At 39.2% G+C, this 18,414-nt stretch overlaps 1 protein-coding gene across 2 annotated transcripts in view; it reads left to right on the top strand.

The window, feature by feature from the left end:
* The window catches only part of UNC13C (unc-13 homolog C), a 706,036-nt gene that overhangs the window by 16,677 nt on the left and 670,945 nt on the right, over positions 1–18,414 (top strand). For both annotated transcript variants that reach the window (XM_027553963.1, XM_027553962.1), the window contains exons 2-3: positions 6,021–6,141; positions 7,409–7,480. The gene's annotated coding sequence lies outside the window, so the exon portion shown is untranslated. The remainder of the gene's footprint in view (positions 1–6,020; positions 6,142–7,408; positions 7,481–18,414) is intronic.

The raw sequence follows: 18,414 nt of genomic DNA, 5'->3' as shown, positions 1-18,414 counted from the left end.
TTGCCATACATCAACATGAATCCACCATGGGTGTACACGTGTTCCCAATCCTGAACCCCTCTCCCACCTCCCTCCCTATACCATCCCTCTGGGTCATCCCAGTGCATCCCAGCCCCAAGCATCCTGTATCCTGCATCGAACCTGGACTGGTGATTCGTTTCTTATATGATATTATACATGTTTCAATGCCATTCTCCCAAATCATCCCCCTCCCCCCACAGAGTCCAAAAGACTGTTCTATACATCTTTGTCTCTTTTTTACTGTCTCACATACAGGGTTATCGTTACCATCTTTCTAAATTCCATATATATGCATAGTATACTGTATTGGTGTTTTTCTTTCTGGCTTACTTTACTCTGTATAATCAGCTCCAGTTTCATCTACCTCATTAGAACTGATTCAAATCAGGCAGTTTAAATTCAAATTATGTTTTCCGTAACAAAAGTATGTACTTTTTATAGTTTCCAGTTATCTATATAACAACGTGTTGCAACGTGAAAGCTTTGGCGTTTCCTATTTTGTACTCAAATGTAGGCACTACCACTTTTTAGACTTGTGGTGTTAGGCAGGATGCTGAATTGTGCCAGGCCATGGTTTTCTCCTCTCTATAGCAGGAATAGTTAATATATTTTTAGAGAATTGTTTCAATGATTTAGCATGGTACTTTTTAAAATACTCAACATAGCTCCTAGAACAGAGCAAGCAAATATAAAATGGCAACTGCAATACTATTATTGATATTTGCTACCTGTTACCTGTCTGTGCTACATATGATATTATATTGTGACAATAAACATATTTTGTAGACCTGGAGTCACTTAACCTGAAGATCACAACTAGGGCACATTCTGGGACAATGTGGAAATCTGTGAACTGATGTCTGTGTCAGTCCAGGAACTAAGGGCCATTCCAGGGCTTGACTCTGGATTTGTTCCTTGATCCTGAAGTCATCACACTCTGACATCCATTATAGTCTGCCCTGTGTGTCACGCAAACACTCTTGCTTCATTTCTCAAGTTCACCATCTGGGATAGCTTGCTGATCTCTTTTCCTGTGGAAACTTACAAGAAAGTTATTGGAATGAGCTGGAGCCCTTGTAATTGCAATTGCTCTCAAGACCACAACATATTACCTTCCTCCTATATATAACATTTTATATGTCTCCTACCTGATGGCTAGCACTTCTCCTGGTCTAGCTGTCATACCTCCTGTGGTGACCCAGATTACATCCCTGAGTGACCTGAGATCTCAGTCATTTTGCCATTCTTATCCATTCACCATCAAATCTGGCAGGTAATTGTGAAGATTTTCCTCAGTCGCTTATGGGTGCCAGATCTGTTCCTCCTTGTCCACATAGTGTAATTTCAGCCCTACGTTCTCCTAATGATCAGAGTCAATTCTTCCTGCCATAGGTTTAAGAGATGGAATGGAAACCGTATCTTAAAGCTTCTTAGTTCTTCACTGTGTCCCAGTAGTAACAGGGCCCCCCTGGGAGTCAGATACTCTATAAGCAGGAGAAGCTAAGTTGTGGGGATGCAAAGTACAGATGTTCCATCTGAGACATTGAGAGAGGTAATAAGCAGGGACGCTCCTTGGTTTCTAGACTGCTGTGTTCTATCTACTGGGGACACAATACCGTGTGATGGTCATGGATTTAGAATGTATACTACATTCTGCAGTACGGTATCCCATCCCATCAGGGTGTCATTTCTAAGTTTGCATTTCAAATGTGTTTTCAAAGGCTTTTATTATTGAAATTATTAATCTGGAAGTTTCTGGGTTTGGATGTGGTATGTCATGGAACAACAGAGTCCTTGGTGAGGACCCTGCTGCTGCACAAACACTACTGTAAGGTAATACCCTTGATCAAAGATGAAATTATGTGTGTGGAAAAGGCACACTTATATCTGGAGTTGTGTTGATTCCAGTTAAACTGAAGCAGTGCCCTTCCCAGAGTAGAGGTTCAGTGTAATCAATTGCTACCAAGTGGCTGGTCGATCTTCTTGAAAGATGTTGTTGTTATTAGGTGCTCAGCATTGATCTCTGTTGCTGGTGTGTTGGGCATTCAGCAGCAGCAGTATCCTGCTCAGCCTTGATTAATAGGAGCCCAGGCTTTTGAATTCATACATAATCTCTATTTCAGCCACAGCTGATCATCATTGTTTGCTTGGTTATTCGTTGCTACTTCCATGGTGCATACTATCTGGTGGACCTTAACATGCAACACACTATATTTCACATTTTGAACTCTTTCTTTCAAACCATCCACATTTCTCCTCTATAGTCTCTTTGACTGTGATGTTCCAATTTTTCTTCTTGCAGGCTCCTGAGAAGTTAGGCAAGTGGTTCACCACTGTTCATGAGTCCATGTATATTTTTACCATGGGCCACTTCTCTTTGCATGCAAAGTGAATGATCAGGTAACTTGCCCCAAATTCTACCCATTGGATAGTAGTGGTGAAAGTGGGCACCCTTGTCTTGTTCCCGACTTTAGGGGAAATGCTTTCAATTTTTCACCACTGAGGATAATGTTTGCTGTGGGTTTGTCACATATAGCTTTTATTATGTTGAGGTATGTTCCTTCTATTCCTGCTTTCTGAAGGGTTTTTATCATAAATGGATGTTGAATTTTGTCAAAGGCTTTCTCTGCATCTATTGAGATAATCATATGGCTTTTATTTTTCAATTTGTTAATGTGGTGTATTACATTGATTGATTTGTGGATATTGAAGAATCCTTGCATCCCTGGGATAAAGCCCACTTGGTCATGGTGTATGATCTTTTTAATGTGTTGTTGGATTCTGATTGCTAGAATTTTGTTAAGGATTTTTGCATCTATGTTCATCAGTGATATTGGCCTGTAGTTTTCTTTTTTGATGGCATCTTTGTCAGGTTTTGGTATTAGGGTGATGGTGGCCTCATAGAATGAGTTTGGAAGTTTACCTTCCTCTGCAATTTTCTGGAAGAGTTTGAGTAGGATAGGTGTTAGCTCTTCTCTATATTTTTTGGTAGAATTCAGTGGTGAGGCCATTTGGACCTGGGCTTTTGTTTGCTGGACGATTTCTGATTACAGTTTCAATTTCTGTGCTTGTGATGGGTCAGTTAAGATTTTCTATTTCTTCCTGGTTCAGTTTTGGAAAGTTGTACTTTTCTAAGAATTTGTCCATTTCTTCCAAGTTGTCCATTTTATTGGCATATAACTGCTGATAGTAGTCTCTTATGATCTTTTGTATTTCTGTGTTGTCTGCTGTGATATCTCCAAGTTGCAGGATATAAAATCAACACACAGAAATCCCTTGCATTCCTATACACTAATAATGAAAAAATAGAAAGAGAAATTAAGGAATCAATTCCATTCACCATTTCAATGAAAAGAATAAAATACTTAGGAATATATCTACCTAAAGAAACTAAAGACCTATATATAGATAACTATAAAACACTGGTGAAAGAAATCAAAGAGGACACTAATAGATGGAGAAATATACCATGTTCATGGATTGGAAGAATCAATATAGTGAAAATGAGTATACTACCCAAAGCAATCTATAGATTCAGTGCAATCCCTATCAAGCTACCAACAGTATTTTTCACAAAGCTAGAACAAATAATTTCACAATTTGTATGGAAATACAAAAAACCTCGAATAGCCAAAGCAATCTTGAGAAAGAAGATGGAACTGGAGGAATCAACCTGCCTGACTTCAGGCTCTACTACAAAGCCACAGTCATCAAGACAGTATGGTACTGGCACAAAGACAGAAATATAGATCAATGGAACAAAATAGAAAGCCCAGAAATAAACCCACACACCTATGGACATCTTATCTTTGACAAAGGAGGCAAGAATATACAATGGAGAAAAGACAATCTCTTTAACAAGTGGTGCTGGGAAAACTGGTCAACCACTTGTAAAAGAATAAAAGTAGAACACTTTCTAACACCATACACAAAAATAAACTCAAAATGGATTAAAGATCTAAACATAAGACCAGAAATAATAAAACTCCTAGAGGACAGCATAGGCAAAACACTCTCCGAAATAAATCACAGCAGTATCCTCTATGACCCACCTCCCAGAATATTGGAAATAAAAGCAAAAATAAACAAAAGGGACCTAATTAAAATGAAAAGCTTCTGCACAACAAAGGAAACTATAAGCAAGGTGAAAAGACAGCCTTCAGAATGAGAGAAAATAATAGCAAATGAAGCAACTGACAAACAACTCATCTCAAAAATATACAAGCAACTCCTGCAGCTCAATTCCAGAAAAATAAACGACCCAATCAAAAAATGGGCCAAAGAACTAAACAGACATTTCTCCAAAGAAGACATACAAATGGATAATAAACACATGAAAAGATGCTCAACACCACTCATTATCAGAGAAATGCAAATCAAAACCACAATGAGGTACCATTTCACGCCAGTGAGAATGGCTGCTATCCAAAAGTCTACAAGCAATAAATGCTGGAGAGGGTGTGGAGAAAAGGGAACCCTCTTACACTCTTGGTGGGAATGCAAACTCGTACAGCCACTATGGAGAACAGTGTGGAGAGTCCTTAAAAAACTGGAAATAGAACTGCCTTATGACCCAGGAATCCCACTGCTGGGCATACACACCAAGGAAACCAGAATTGAAAGAGACACGTGTACCCCAATGTTCATCGCAGCACTGTTTATAATAGCCAGGGCATGGAAGCAACCTAGATGTCCATCAACAGATGAATGGATAAGAAAGCAATGGTACATATGCACAATGGAATATTACTCAGCCATTAAAAAGAATACATTTGAATCAGTTCTAATGAGGTGGATGAAACTGGAGCCAATTATACAGAGTGAAGTAAGCCAGAAAGAAAAACACCAATACAGTATACTAATGCATATATACAGAATTTAGAAAGATGGTAACGATAACCCTGTATGCGAGATAACAAAAGAGACACAGATGTATAGAACAGTCTTTTGGACTCTGTGGGAGAGGGTGAGGGAAGGATGATATGGGAGAATGGCATTGAAACGTATATAATATCATATAAGAAACGAATCACCAGTCCAGGTTTGATGCATGATACAGGATGCTTGGGGCTGGTGCACTGGGATGACCCAGAGGGATGGTACAGGGAGGGAGGTGGGAGGGGGCTGCAGGATGGGGAACACGTGTATAGCCGTGGCAGATTCATGTTGATGTATGGCAAAACCAATACAATATTGTAAAGTAATTAGCCTCCGATTAAAATAAATAAATTTATAATAAAAAAAAAGAAAAATGAAGTGACTTACTCAGGGACATGTGTTCTTTAGTAAGAAAATGACAAGGAAAAATTTTTCAAAATAAAAGTGACAATGACAGTCTGTGGTAAAAAAAATAATAATAAAAAAGTAAAGACTTTTAAAAAAGGTAAAAAAAATTAAATTCTACCCATTGGAAAGATTTTTCCCTCTCTGATGTCTTTCAGTGCTATATTGAGTGGGATGGTGTACCAACCGTCCATTTTCATGGAATACCCACATGTTGAGATACCCACACATTAGATAACCTGTCCATGCACTAAGGAAGGCTGCTTCAATAGCAATCCAGTCTTCCCTATCTAACTTTATATACATCCACATTGATCTAGTACTCACAGAATCCAGTTCATACGTACTCTGTCAGTTCCTATACGCTCCTATTGGTGCATGTATGTTGCTGAGGTTCTTCCGTTCCTTCAACACATAGTCTTTTTCCTCCCTTTACAGGCTCTTTTGTTTAGCTGGCTTATGTTGTTTCTTTTTCCTAGTTATTGGTCTGGGGGTCCATGGGAATGCTTTTGGTAGGTCTTGTCAGAGGGTGCACACATTTTCTTGCACGTTTTCAAGCAAGAGTGGAGCACTAGCTTCTGACAGGGGAGAGCCACTTTTTGTCAGAGGATTCAGGGAAATCTGAGGATTAAAGAGTTTCCAGTGAATTAAACCAGATGTCCCCAGTCCCACTTTTTTTCACATGACTCACAGTCCCATTTTTTTTCTCAATTAAGGCCCCAATCTTGGCACAGGCAACCTGTCTAAATTGAGAGTTAAACCTTCTCTGGAGCTCTGCCACACTTATGATCAATTCCTGGGTCTGATGCTCAACTTTTTCTGCATCTGCTGCAAGAGGTGAGAATTTCTTTATCTAATGACATAGATGTCTGCTGTTGTTACCTCTAGTTTTAAATTGGTAGCATCACTTTAAGCCTTTCAATGTCTTTTCTCCATTGCATTAAGAGGCTTCAGTAGCTATTCCATTCCATGGCTCTAATCACTTTCTCTCCCAGCCTCTAATACCTCAATGTAGTACATGCAAGTTCTTTCCTTCCAGTGGTATTCACACATTGGTCCCCCACTAAAAGTGAATGTGTTAACAATTGTTCTGTTACAGTATACCACAGGCCATCAGTTTTTGACATGGCATCAGTGATTGGGTCCTCGTTGCCAGTCCAACAGAGAGGATTTAGATAAAAGATCTCATTTTAGAGTCACTTCCTCAGTGCTCCCTTGATAACAACTTTCTTAAGTCAGGTTTCCTGGGAAACACATTATGAAACAGAGATATATGTGCAGAGCTTCTTTTGGAAGAAGCTGAGCCATAATGTATTTGCAAGAGAGACCTCAGCCAATCCTAGGCCTCTGATACTAGGATGGCCCCTGTGTTAAAGCAAGAGGGCTAGGCATTTGGGAACCCCCATCAATGAGTCATTGCATGTGGGCTGACCCAGAGAAGGGAGAATAACCCCTTGACCTCCGCTATTCTCAGAGAGTGACTCAGCTATGTGCCTTTGTCAACTGCATGAATGAATGACTTTGTCTTGGAGCAGATGTTTGTGTGGCACACCACAGCTATGCCATACAGAATCTTTCCTTTAATGCTGAGAGAGGACTTGGATGGGAGGTTGGAATGCAAATGTTATGGTCTCAGTTACTTTGATTTTAATATCAAGGAACAGTAAGCACTCTGGGAAACCCCTTCTATGTCCTTCTTTCTTCTATGACACAGAAGTTTACTCAGAAGGCTTTCACACTACTAATTTTATTTAAATTATTTTAGATAATATTTTTAAATGTATTAAAAATTAGCAGATTGTGGTTCCTGAGTGTCAAAGATTGTCTCTCTAATTTTCTTTCTGGCTGTTATCAAGTCCTAAGTGAAGGGTCCAGACTGAGTTAGTGGGCCAGGTAAACACAGGATACAACCAGAGACTGAATCTTAGTGTAATTTTATGGGAGGCAGGAAAGCTTACCATCATTTGTGAGCAGGGGCTTTTGAAAACTTGAATTTGGAGAGGCATTGTATATTGTTATGTCTGTGGTTATTTGAGATACAAAAAAAAAAAAATTTGTATTTCCTTTGTAATTTCTTCCTATTTTCTTATTTCAATTACACCAGCACCTAGGCTTGCCATAGTTCAAGTTACCAACTGCTTCTTGGGTGAGGATTTATTCCCAGATGCTCTTTGAGGTAAGAGCTGGCTGATGCTAAGCATGTTTTAAACTAAAGAGACTTTCCATGTATAATTTAGTATTCCATAATACAAAATATAAGAAACTTTTAAAGTACTGAACTTATGTTAAATCCTTTATTGGGACCATATATTGCCAATCATTATATGGAATGTGCTCTATTTTTGCCAAAAAAGTTGAAATATGTCTTGCTCTTAGGTAGTTTAAAATAATTTCTTTATAGATTTGCTTTAAAAGTACCCTGTGATATAGGAAAAGGATGAAATTTCAGCTGTATTTATGAGACACTAATTTTAACTTTACTTTTAAGTGCCACACCCATTTTGCTTCCATGCTCTAAAGCGTAAATAATTGACTTTCACCCAAGAGTTAAAATCAAATCAAGTTCCACTGAATGAGGAGAATTGCATTGGACCTAACACTCTCAAAGGGGAAGGGAGGGAGGATATTAATTATGTAAGCATCGAAGTTTTGGTCTGTTGGCACATTGGACAGCATTCATTAAAATTTTAAATTCTGTTTTACTACAGAATAAGGACACATCTAGAGTTATGTATAATCAGCGAGGTGAGAAGAACAGCTGAGAAGTCTTATCAGTAGTTAAGTGCAAAAGTCTGTGGTGAGGATTATGCAAACATGTGTTTATATATGTCCTTTAATGTGTAGAGTACAGTGACGAGAAATTTTACTACCTCCATGGAAATATTTAATTTTTTGTGGATTTTTGTTTTCTAAAAAAGGTAATGACCTCAAGTGAACATGCATGAAGGCCTGAACCAAGGCAGTTAAGTCCTGGAATGAAAGGCAGCCTGGCAAATGAGAGAAATAGTCAAGTTTAGGACCATAAAATTTAGAACCAGGTAGAAGTTTGGAGCAAGTAAATAGAGGGATTAAAGCTGAACCTAGAGTTCTAGTCCGCATACCTAAGAGAATGCTGGTTTTGCTAATTAGTATTGTATGAGAAATTTAAAGAACTTTGTATTTCATGAATGAATACAAATTTGAATATATTGACTATTGAATTCAAATACTGAATGGGAGATGTTAATAGTTATTCAGACCAAACTGAATGGAATTAGCAAATAGGAATTAATGCAAAGATGAGAAGCTAGGTGCAGACATACTGATTTGGTTAGAGAAAGTTAGAGAAAAAAGAATAAAAAAAATCTGAAAAGAGGATGAGAGGCCAGCAAAGGACCTGGTTAGGGCCTCTTGGTAAGGAAGGACACTGACACTTACCTCTGCTGGTGTCTCATCATCCCTTAGACAAAATTCACTGGCCCTAGATCCAGGCCTAGAGAATAATCAGAAACAGGATCTGCTTCTTCTGTGGCCCTGTGGTCTCTTATTTCTGCTTTTGACACCCTGTGTTCATGCTTTTCTTTTTCTGAAAGTATGTTTTCACTGCTCAGTTTTCCCAAAGATCAAAAGTTGATTGCTCAGGTCACAACATAGTCACTTTCTTGTTGAAATGCCTGAAAGGATCTGACAAAATCTCCATGTTCCAACTCCCAGTTCCCAAGATATAAAAACTAATTGGCCCAGTTTCCATCATGTAACCACTCTGGCCAAAATACCACGTCCAGAGAGAGGCTGTGTTGTCATGGAGGTGTAGAGAATGACGAAAGAAAGGCTGAGTGGTTATTGGTTTCAGATGCAGCAGATAGGTTAGGGAATATTAACATTTGGTACAAATGTGCCCAATTAAAGAGAAATTTTAGTAGAGTTCTGAGGCTGAAATTGGGACAGCAAGAGGTTGAAGTAACTGACTTCAACTGAAGTGACTGAAGTGACTGACTCATGAGGAAGTAAAGATCAGAACTCCTGAGTTAGGTGAAAGGTGCAGTAGCCTGAGGGGGTAACAACACTGAAGGAAAGCTGAAGTCTCTTTTGTATGTTTTTTATTTACAATCGGGTAGGATATAAACATGCTTATTGCTTAGGTTGAATAAACCCAGTAAAGAGAAAGAGAATTAAGATAGAAGCCAGGGAAGAGATAATTGCTGGAGCATGATTCTAGAGGTGGTGAGAGATGATGCAATCAGGAGCACAGGAGGAGATATGACCTTTGGAAAGAAGACATTCTCACATCCACAAGATGTGCAGTGAACATACAATGCTGAAATTAATCTCTCTCTGAATACTTATTGTAGTTGTTCCAATTGGGTGACATTAAACCTGTGGATAACTTCAGTCTGCCTTCAGTCAAGGAGGCATCTGTGTCTGCTAGATTTCCAAGCAGATACGAGAATCGAGGTCTGGCCTTTGTGATGAGACTGGATGTCAAAGAACCTTTTCTTCCCTAAACAGGATGTCTTTCTGTTTATACATTTATGTCTTTGAGTATACAACCCAACTGCCTTTTTCAGCATTGCACGCTCTAACTGGGGAAACTAAAAAAATGCTAATTTTCATACTGAAATCAATTAAACAGGTTTTCACCATTCCAGGAAATTGACTCTCAAGTGTAATTTCCATCATCAAAGTACCTGCTATATTTTTTCCTAGAATGAGATTTGTAAGCAGTAAAATACACAGATTTCAGGTTTATAATTTGGACTTCCCAGGTGGCGCTAGTAGTACAGTGGTATAGAATCTGCCTGCGATGCAGGAGATGCAGGAGACACATGTTCAATCCTTGAGTGGGAAGATCCCCTGGAATAGGAAATGGCAACCTGCTCCAGTATTCTTGCCCGGAAAATTCCATGGGCAGAGGAGCCTGGCAGGCTACAGTCTATGGGGCTGCAAAGAGTCAGACATGAATGAGCAACAAAACACACACACACATACAAAAAAATGAACATACGTACTATCCCAAGTAAGATACAGAACATTTCCATCACCCCAAAGGTTTTATTATGTCACTTTCAAGTCAATTCCCATGCTTCACAGGCAACAACTTTTCAGATTTATGTTATCATAGATTAGTCTTGCTTTGAACTTTATATGAATGGAATCAGAGAGCATTTACTGTTTTGTGTCTGCCTTCCTTGCCCATCATGTTTTAAGATTTGTATGTAATAGTGGTTCATTTTTTATTGTTGTTTAGTGCTCCATTGTTTCAATATACTATAATTTGTATATACTTTCTCCTCCTGATGGACATTTTCCCACCTTTTTGCCATTATTAATAAGGCTGCACAGAAATTCTTATACAAGTTAGTTTGAAAAAATATGTCTTAATTTCTCCTGCATAAATACTTAGGAATGTAATTGCTAGACCTTAGTATAAGTGTCGGTTTAAGTCTACCAGAAACTACCAGATAGTTCTTAAAGTGATTATATTCTTTAACATTATCTTCTTTAATGCATACAAATTCTAGTTACTTTTCATCTTCTCTTGAATTTGGTATGTAACCAGTCTTTTAAAATTTTATCCATTCTCATCTGTATGAAATGAAATGGTATCTCATTTTTGGTTTTTAATTTGCATTTCCTGATATTTAATGTTATAGAACACATTCCCTTACCCCTATTGGCCAGCTTTCTTGCCTGGAAAATCCCATGGACAGAAGAACCTAGTGGGCTACAGTCCATAGGGTCGCAAAGAGTCGGACACACAGCAACTTAACATGCACGCATACATTGACCAGTTAGAAATCAGTATGAAATCATCACTGATTACTAACCCTTTGTGTTGCTTTGAAGGATATGCTCTTGCCATTATAGATCAAAAGCAATAAAATGAGCAAAATAAGCTAGCAAGTGCATAATCATCTATAAGGAATACTTTGTGAACAGATATTTAATTGAGACACTCAAGGTTCAGAGCTCTTTAGATTTCATTAATTAGACATGTGGCCATCTAATCAATGTACCAATTTGCCAGCAATACTCATAATTTCTTGTTATAGATATATTCAATGTAATTTTAGCATGAGGCATATTTGTGGTTGAAATATTAAAGCAACTCTTGTAGAAATACAATAATATATAATAAATTTGAACCTTGCTTTTATAGAATGTGTAATAATTACTTCAGCCAGGAGGGTATTAAATTTGTATTAAGAACAGGATAAATCCATTTCCCTGCCACCGTACTAACATTTAGGTCAAATTCTGTTTATGGTTGAACAGATTAGTAATAGTTCATCAAATATTGGTACATTTTTTATTGCTTTTTTCCCAATAAAAATTAAACAACTATTAAATGTTGGGTACCCTCATACATTCCATTAGGGAAGATAGATGCAAAAATGAGAGGTTATATTACCTCATGCTATTGCAATTATACATGTAACACAGTGTAGTGTAGTGTATCAGTGGTGTTCATGTGAGCCCATGACACAGATGAAGGGGCACATTAATTCCTACCTGGGTCATCAGAGAGACTTCTGCAGAGTGGTACTGCTTGACCTGGATCTAGAATCCAACTTGCCAAGTAGGGAATTTAAGTTACTCTGGCTGGCTTCATGAGTTTTGGCTTAAAGAACATTTTGTTGGAGTAAGGGAGGGAATGATAAGGAAGAAAGTGGATATTAATGAAACCAGACACTATGCCCCACCAAGAAATGTGACAGATGTGTTCACTCTCATTATCACATCATCGCACATATCTTGCAAACACCCCTAGGACATAGATAGTATAATTCCTGGTTTATATGCAAGGAATGTGAAATCTCTGTGGTCCCAATCCCAGTTTCAGAAATGTTAAAATATGTTTGTCTTAAAATCAATAAAATACTATAAAATCATTATTATGAGTTTTTATCCACTCCTTTAGAGTATGTAACATTTTAAAAGAAATAATTTTAAACTATATATAACACAACACATTTTTATCTTCCTCACAAGGCCTCAGAGTTGGTATGATTCTTACCCTCTGCTGAAAAACATTGGGCAGTTTGCTCTAGTCTGCTGCTGCTGCTGCTAAGTCGCTTCAGTCGTGTCCAACTCTATGCGACCCCATAGACGGCAGCCCACCAGGCTTCCCCGCCCCTCGGATTCTCCAGGCAAGAACACTGGAGTGGATTGCCATTTCCTTCTCCAATGCATGAAAGTGAAAAGTGAAAGTGAAGTCACTCAGTCGTGTCCGACTCTTAGTGACTCCATGGACTGCAGCCTACCAGGCTCCTCTGTCCATGGATTCTCCAGGCAAGAGTACTGGAGTGGGGTGCCATTGCCTTCTCCATTGCTCTAGTCTAAATGGGTGCAAAAGAGGAGCCGTGTTACATTAGGACTCTCTTTTCTGTCTTATAGTCAGGAAGGGCATGGGGATAGAAGAAAGATCTGATCAGATCACAAGCTTATTGTTATGTATTAAAAACATAAATAATATCTAACATTTTTGAGTACTTCTGTGGTTCCAGGCACTCCTCTCATGATCTCTCATTTAATCCTTACAGCAATATGAAGGAGTTGGTACTGTTATTATCTCATTTGTCAGACGAGGAAACTTAGGAACAGAGAAGTTAAGCAGTTTGCTCACTGTATACAGAGAGCCAGGATTCACAGTAGACCACTTGGTCTGGCTTAAGCCTCCAACCCATGCCCCTCCCCTAATGTAACAAATAGTATATGTTGGAGCTCACCTGGGCACCAAATGGAATATGCCTTGTATTCACCAAAGATGGAAGTGCTCCCTGATAGAACCGTGGTCATCTTATTTGAACTGTGTGCTGTGTATGGTTTGGGAGCCACACTTATATTTAAATTCTACTCCCATCACTTGAGTAAGTCATAAGTTACTTACTTAGGGTCTCTGAGTCTCAGTTTTCTTGCTTTTAGAATGTGTGTGCTTAGTTGCTCAGTTGTGTCCGACTCTTTGCTACCCCATGGACTGCAGCCCACCAGGCTCCTCTGTCCATGGGGATTCTCTAGGCAAGAACACTGGAGTGGGTTGCCATGTCCTCCTCCAGGGGGATCTTCCTAACCTAGGGATTAAACCCAGGTCTTCTGCAATGCAGGCAGATTCTTTACTGACTGAACCACCAGGGAAGCCCGTTTTTAGAATAAGAATAATATTTTACCTTATGAGGATTTAAGGATTAATCATTTTAAAATATTGAAGACAGAGTAATCATTTTCTATTAGGATGAAAACAGCAAAAAAGTGCTTGGGAAGCTCAGGCAGGGGCACGTAATTTGCTCTTACAGGGACTTGGGCCCCTGCCTTATCACAGGTCACTAGGCTGGTAGTGTGTCTCCAAGCAACCTAATAGGACAGAGACATGGGAAACATTAGAATTAGTGGCAACTTTTGCTCCAGGATGCTGTTTTTCCTCAGTCACCTTCCTTTATACAGCTTATGTGATAGTAAGAATTCCAATACATGATGAAAGTGCTCATGATATTTTCTTACAGAAAGCTCTCTTAATATCAAAAGACTTTCTAGCTCCAGAAAATTACTGATGTTGACCATAGAGAATCAAGGTCAAAGTCAAATCACTTAAAGATGGATTTATTATTATTATTTTTTTTAATTTTATTTTATTTTTAAACTTTACATAATTGTATTAGTTTTGCTAAATATCAAAATGAATCCGCCACAGGCATACATGTGATTGCTGCTTCTGAGAATGTTGCCATGGTAGGAAGATGCCAAATCCTTGGATGGATTGCCTTAGAAGAAGGCAGTGCAGCACAGGCAGGCAAAGCAGTGAAGCTGGGGCAGGAGACCTGTATTTTTGCTCCAGCTCTGCTGTTTGAACTCAGGCAAGGGTTTTGACCCTTTTAGGTTTTCATTTCATGTTGTGCACAATTTGAGGATGAGTGCGGTTTGAACTGTACTCTCCAAGCCCCGGTACCTGTAGAGGGTCTGTATGGGCAGTAGCTAGTGTGGAAGCAGCAGGTAAAGTGAGCCTCCAGCACCGCTTCTTTAATTCAACCAAAGAGGCTCGGCTTTGATCAGTTATATTCATTGAATTTCTATGTCTGCTTTAGTTGGGGAAAATAGAGGTGGTGGTGGAATCTGAGGATAAAATCCAGGTAAACTAAAGCAATATGTCTCTGAAATGACATCATTCTAAGTTGCTCATTGGTAGCCAGTGTACCTGTGCTCTGCCTACTGTCCACATCAGTGGGCAGAAGTTACGAAGACTGGGGAAAAAAAAAAGTTGCAAAGACTTACTCTCCAGAGGAGTGTCTGTCATTCTAAGTTGCTCATCTGTAGCCAGTGTACCTGAGCTCTGCCTACTGTCCACATCAGTGGGCAGAAGTTACGAAGACTGGGGAAAAAAAAAAGTTGCAAAGACTTACTCTCCAGAGGAGTGTCTGTAGCTGGGAACAGGGCCAGGCCATGGCCAAGACAGTCAGTGGGCCAGGCTTATTCAAGGCTGCCTAGTGGCTCATATCTGCCCTTTTCTACCTCTTATCTCCTTTTGATGGGAAATTCTCCCCAATCTCATGCTTTTCTGTGTTCTCTCTGTTTTTCCCTCCTGCTCTTGAGGAATGTATTCATAAATCTTTTATACCAAGACACAAAGTGACTTACATGCCTTAAAACGTAAGAGCCCCTTGGTGAGATTTGCATTTCAACAAAGACCAAATCTAAAATAAAAGTGACATAGCTTCTTGAGGCAGGAATTCTTCAAATGTATTACATAGGTGACCACTTTTTTCCTTAGGGTTGGTTCTCACGGGAAGTAGATCTTAGTATTTATGAGAAAGGACTCTGAAGCCAGTCAGTGTGGGTTGCATTTCTACCTGTGTCACTTCCCAGCTGTGTGTCCTTGGGTCAGTTACTTGGGTTCTCAGTTTCTTCATCTGTAAAATGGGGATCAATAACATTACCCACTGCAGATATTATAAACAAACTTTAATGTAGTAATCTCTACAAAGGAGTCGACAGAATATGGCATTTAATAAGCATTTTGAAAATGGAAAAAACATGTACAAGAGTATTTGATAAATAGTTTAGAAGAATAATGAAAGACTAAAGATCATGATTCAGAATATATGAAAAAGAGAAGATAAAGAAACTATTATGAAAACAATTAGTTCTTGATGTCTTTCTGAAGCCAGATTAGCTAGAGGACCAGAATAATACAGATGGTCTGCTGCTGCTGCTGCTTCTGCTGCTGTGTTGCTTCAGTCGTGTCTGACTCTGTGTGACCCCATAGACGGCAGCCCACCAGGCTCCCCCGTCCCTGGGATTCTCCAGGCAAGAACACTGGAGTGGGTTGCCATTTCCTTCTCCAATGCATGAAAGTGAAAGTGAAAGTAGGAAGTCACTCAGTCATGTCCGACTTTCAGCAACCCCTTAGACTGCAGCCTACCAGGCTTCTCTGTCCATGGGATTTTCCAGGCAAGAGTACTGGAGTGGGGTGCCATTGCCTTCTCCGACAGATGATCTTACTTACAAAGCAAAATTAGAGACACAGATGTAGAGAACAAACATATGGATACTAAAAGGGAAAGGGGGAAGGTGGGATGAATTGAGAGACTGAGATTGAGAAACATACACTATTGTTACTACGTATAAAATAGATCAGAGAAGGCAATGGCAACCCACTGCAGTACTCTTGCCTGGAAAATCCCATGGACGGAGGAGCCTGGTAGATTGCAGTCCATGGGGTCGCTAGGAGTTGGACATGACTGTATAACTTTCAAGTAGACAACCTGAGTGACTTCACTTTCACTTTTCACTTTCATACATTGGAGAAGGAAATGGCAACCCACTCCAGTGTTTTGGCCTGGAGAATCCCAGGGATGGAGAAGCCTGGTAGGCTGCAGTCCATGGGATCGCACAGAGTCGGACACGACTGAAGTGACTTAGCAGCATAAAATAGATAGCTGAGAACCAAGTATATAGCACAGGGAACTCTTCTCAATTCTCTGTGGTCACCTAAAGGGGAAGGAAATCCAAAAACAGGGATACATGTATACATAAAGCTGATTTCACTTTCCTGTATTGCAGAAACTAACACAACATTACACAGCAACTGTACTCCAATAAAAAGAGAGAGACAATGGAGGAATAAACTAGTGTATCTATGGCACCATGAAGAAGCCTGGAGTAGAGGGTATGAAATAATCTGTACCCAGAGAATAAGAGGGAAAGCTATATTTAAGGAAAATAAGATGGAAATTAGTTCAAGGGATGGTTTGGAGTATTAGATATTACTTTAGGAGGCCAGTAAGCTATCATAATATTAAATGTCTGGAGTAAGGAGAATGTACATTATAGTGAAGGGAACAAGTTTGGAGTCTTGAGACCCAGGCAATACTTTGGCATCTATGAGACTCACCATCCATACCCATACACTGTGGATAATATCCTTATATGGTCATCAAGAAGATTATGAGTTGATACACACAAAAGTATTTTGTAGATTCCAAAGTGCTTATAGAATGATTGGTACTAGATGTCATTGTGGACTTCTAACCCAAAGTAGCAGCAATGGAGGTGAGTAAAAAATTGTAGATGGGCTATTGTTTGATTAAAAAAAAAACTCATAAAATACCTTATTAGCTAGAATAAAGAGGATATGAATCATTTGGCATTCATTCTTGGAGAAATGGGTTTTTCTGTTTATTAAAAATGATTTATTAGCTTCAGATAAACCTCTTGATCACTTTCTAGTTTGCTCATTTTTGTTGAAAACATTTTCTATGTATTGGTTTCTTGTTTGTATCTTAACTGGAGAAGGAAATGGCAATCCACTCCAGTACTCTTTCCTGGAGAAGCCCATGGATGGAGGAGCCTGGTGGTCTACAGTCCATGGGTCGCAAAGAGTCAGACACGACTGAGTGACTTCCCTTCCCTTTGTATCTTAACATAAGACACAAAAATAAATAGTTCTCAGGGACATCATTTCACATGCATTATTGTATTTCAGCAATTTTCATTGTCATAGTCAGTCATGTGACCATAAATTACATATACATATATATATATACACAAAATTATTTTACTCCCTCATATAAAAAAGATACATATGATGGTTCTATTTTTAGCTTTTAAGGCATCTCCATATTGTTCTCCGTAGTGGCTATATCAATTTATTAATCCATTACTACCAACAGTGCAAAAAGTTTCCCTTTTTCCCACACCCTCTCCAGCATTTATTGTTTGTAGATTTTTTGATGGCCATTCTGACTGGTGTGAAGTGTTACTTCTTTATCGTTTTGATCTGCATTTCTCTAAGGAACAGTTAGAACTGGACATGGAACAACAGACTGGTTCCAAATAGGAAAAGGAGTACGTCAAGGCTGTATGTTGTCACCCTGCTTATTTAACTTACATGCAGAGTACATCATGAGAAACGCTGGGCTGGAAGAAGCACAAGCTAGAATCAAGATTGCTGGGAGAAATATCAGATATGCAGATGACACCACCATTATGGCAGAAAGTGAAGAGGAACTAAAAAGCCTCTTGATGAAAGTGAAAGAGGAGAGTGAAAAAGTTGGCTTAAAGTTCAACATTCAGAAAATGAAGATCATGGCATCTGGTCCCATCACTTCATGGCAAATAGATGGGGAAACAGTGGAAACAGTGTCAGACTTTATTTTGGGGGGCTCCATAATCACTGCAGATGGTGATTGCAGCTATAAAATTAAAAGACACTTACTCCTTGGAAGGAAAGTTATGACCAACCTAGATAGCATCTTAAAAAGCAGAGACCTTACTTTGCCAACAAAGGTCTGTCTAGTCAAGGCAATGGTTTTTCCAGTGTTCATGTATGGATGTGAGAGTTGGACTGTGAAGAGAGCTGAGGGCCGAAGAATTGATGCTTTTGAACTGTGGTGTTGGAGAAGACTCTTGAGAGTCCCTTGGACTGCAAAGAGATCCAACCAGTCCATTCTAAAGGAGATCAATCCTGGGTGTTCATTGGAAAGAATGATGCTAAAGATGAAACTCCAATACTTTGGCCACCTCATGCAAAGAATTGACTCATTGGAAAAGACTCTGATGCTGGGAGGGATTGGGGGCAGAAGGAGAAGGGGACGACAGAGGATGAGATGGCTGGATGGCATCACCGACTCAAAGGAC

Source organism: Bos indicus x Bos taurus, chromosome 10, assembly GCF_003369695.1.
Source record: "Bos indicus x Bos taurus breed Angus x Brahman F1 hybrid chromosome 10, Bos_hybrid_MaternalHap_v2.0, whole genome shotgun sequence".
NCBI classification, from domain to species: domain Eukaryota; kingdom Metazoa; phylum Chordata; class Mammalia; order Artiodactyla; family Bovidae; genus Bos; species Bos indicus x Bos taurus.
Note: the sequence above shows the minus strand (reverse complement) of the source record. Positions and strands in the feature narration are given on the sequence as shown.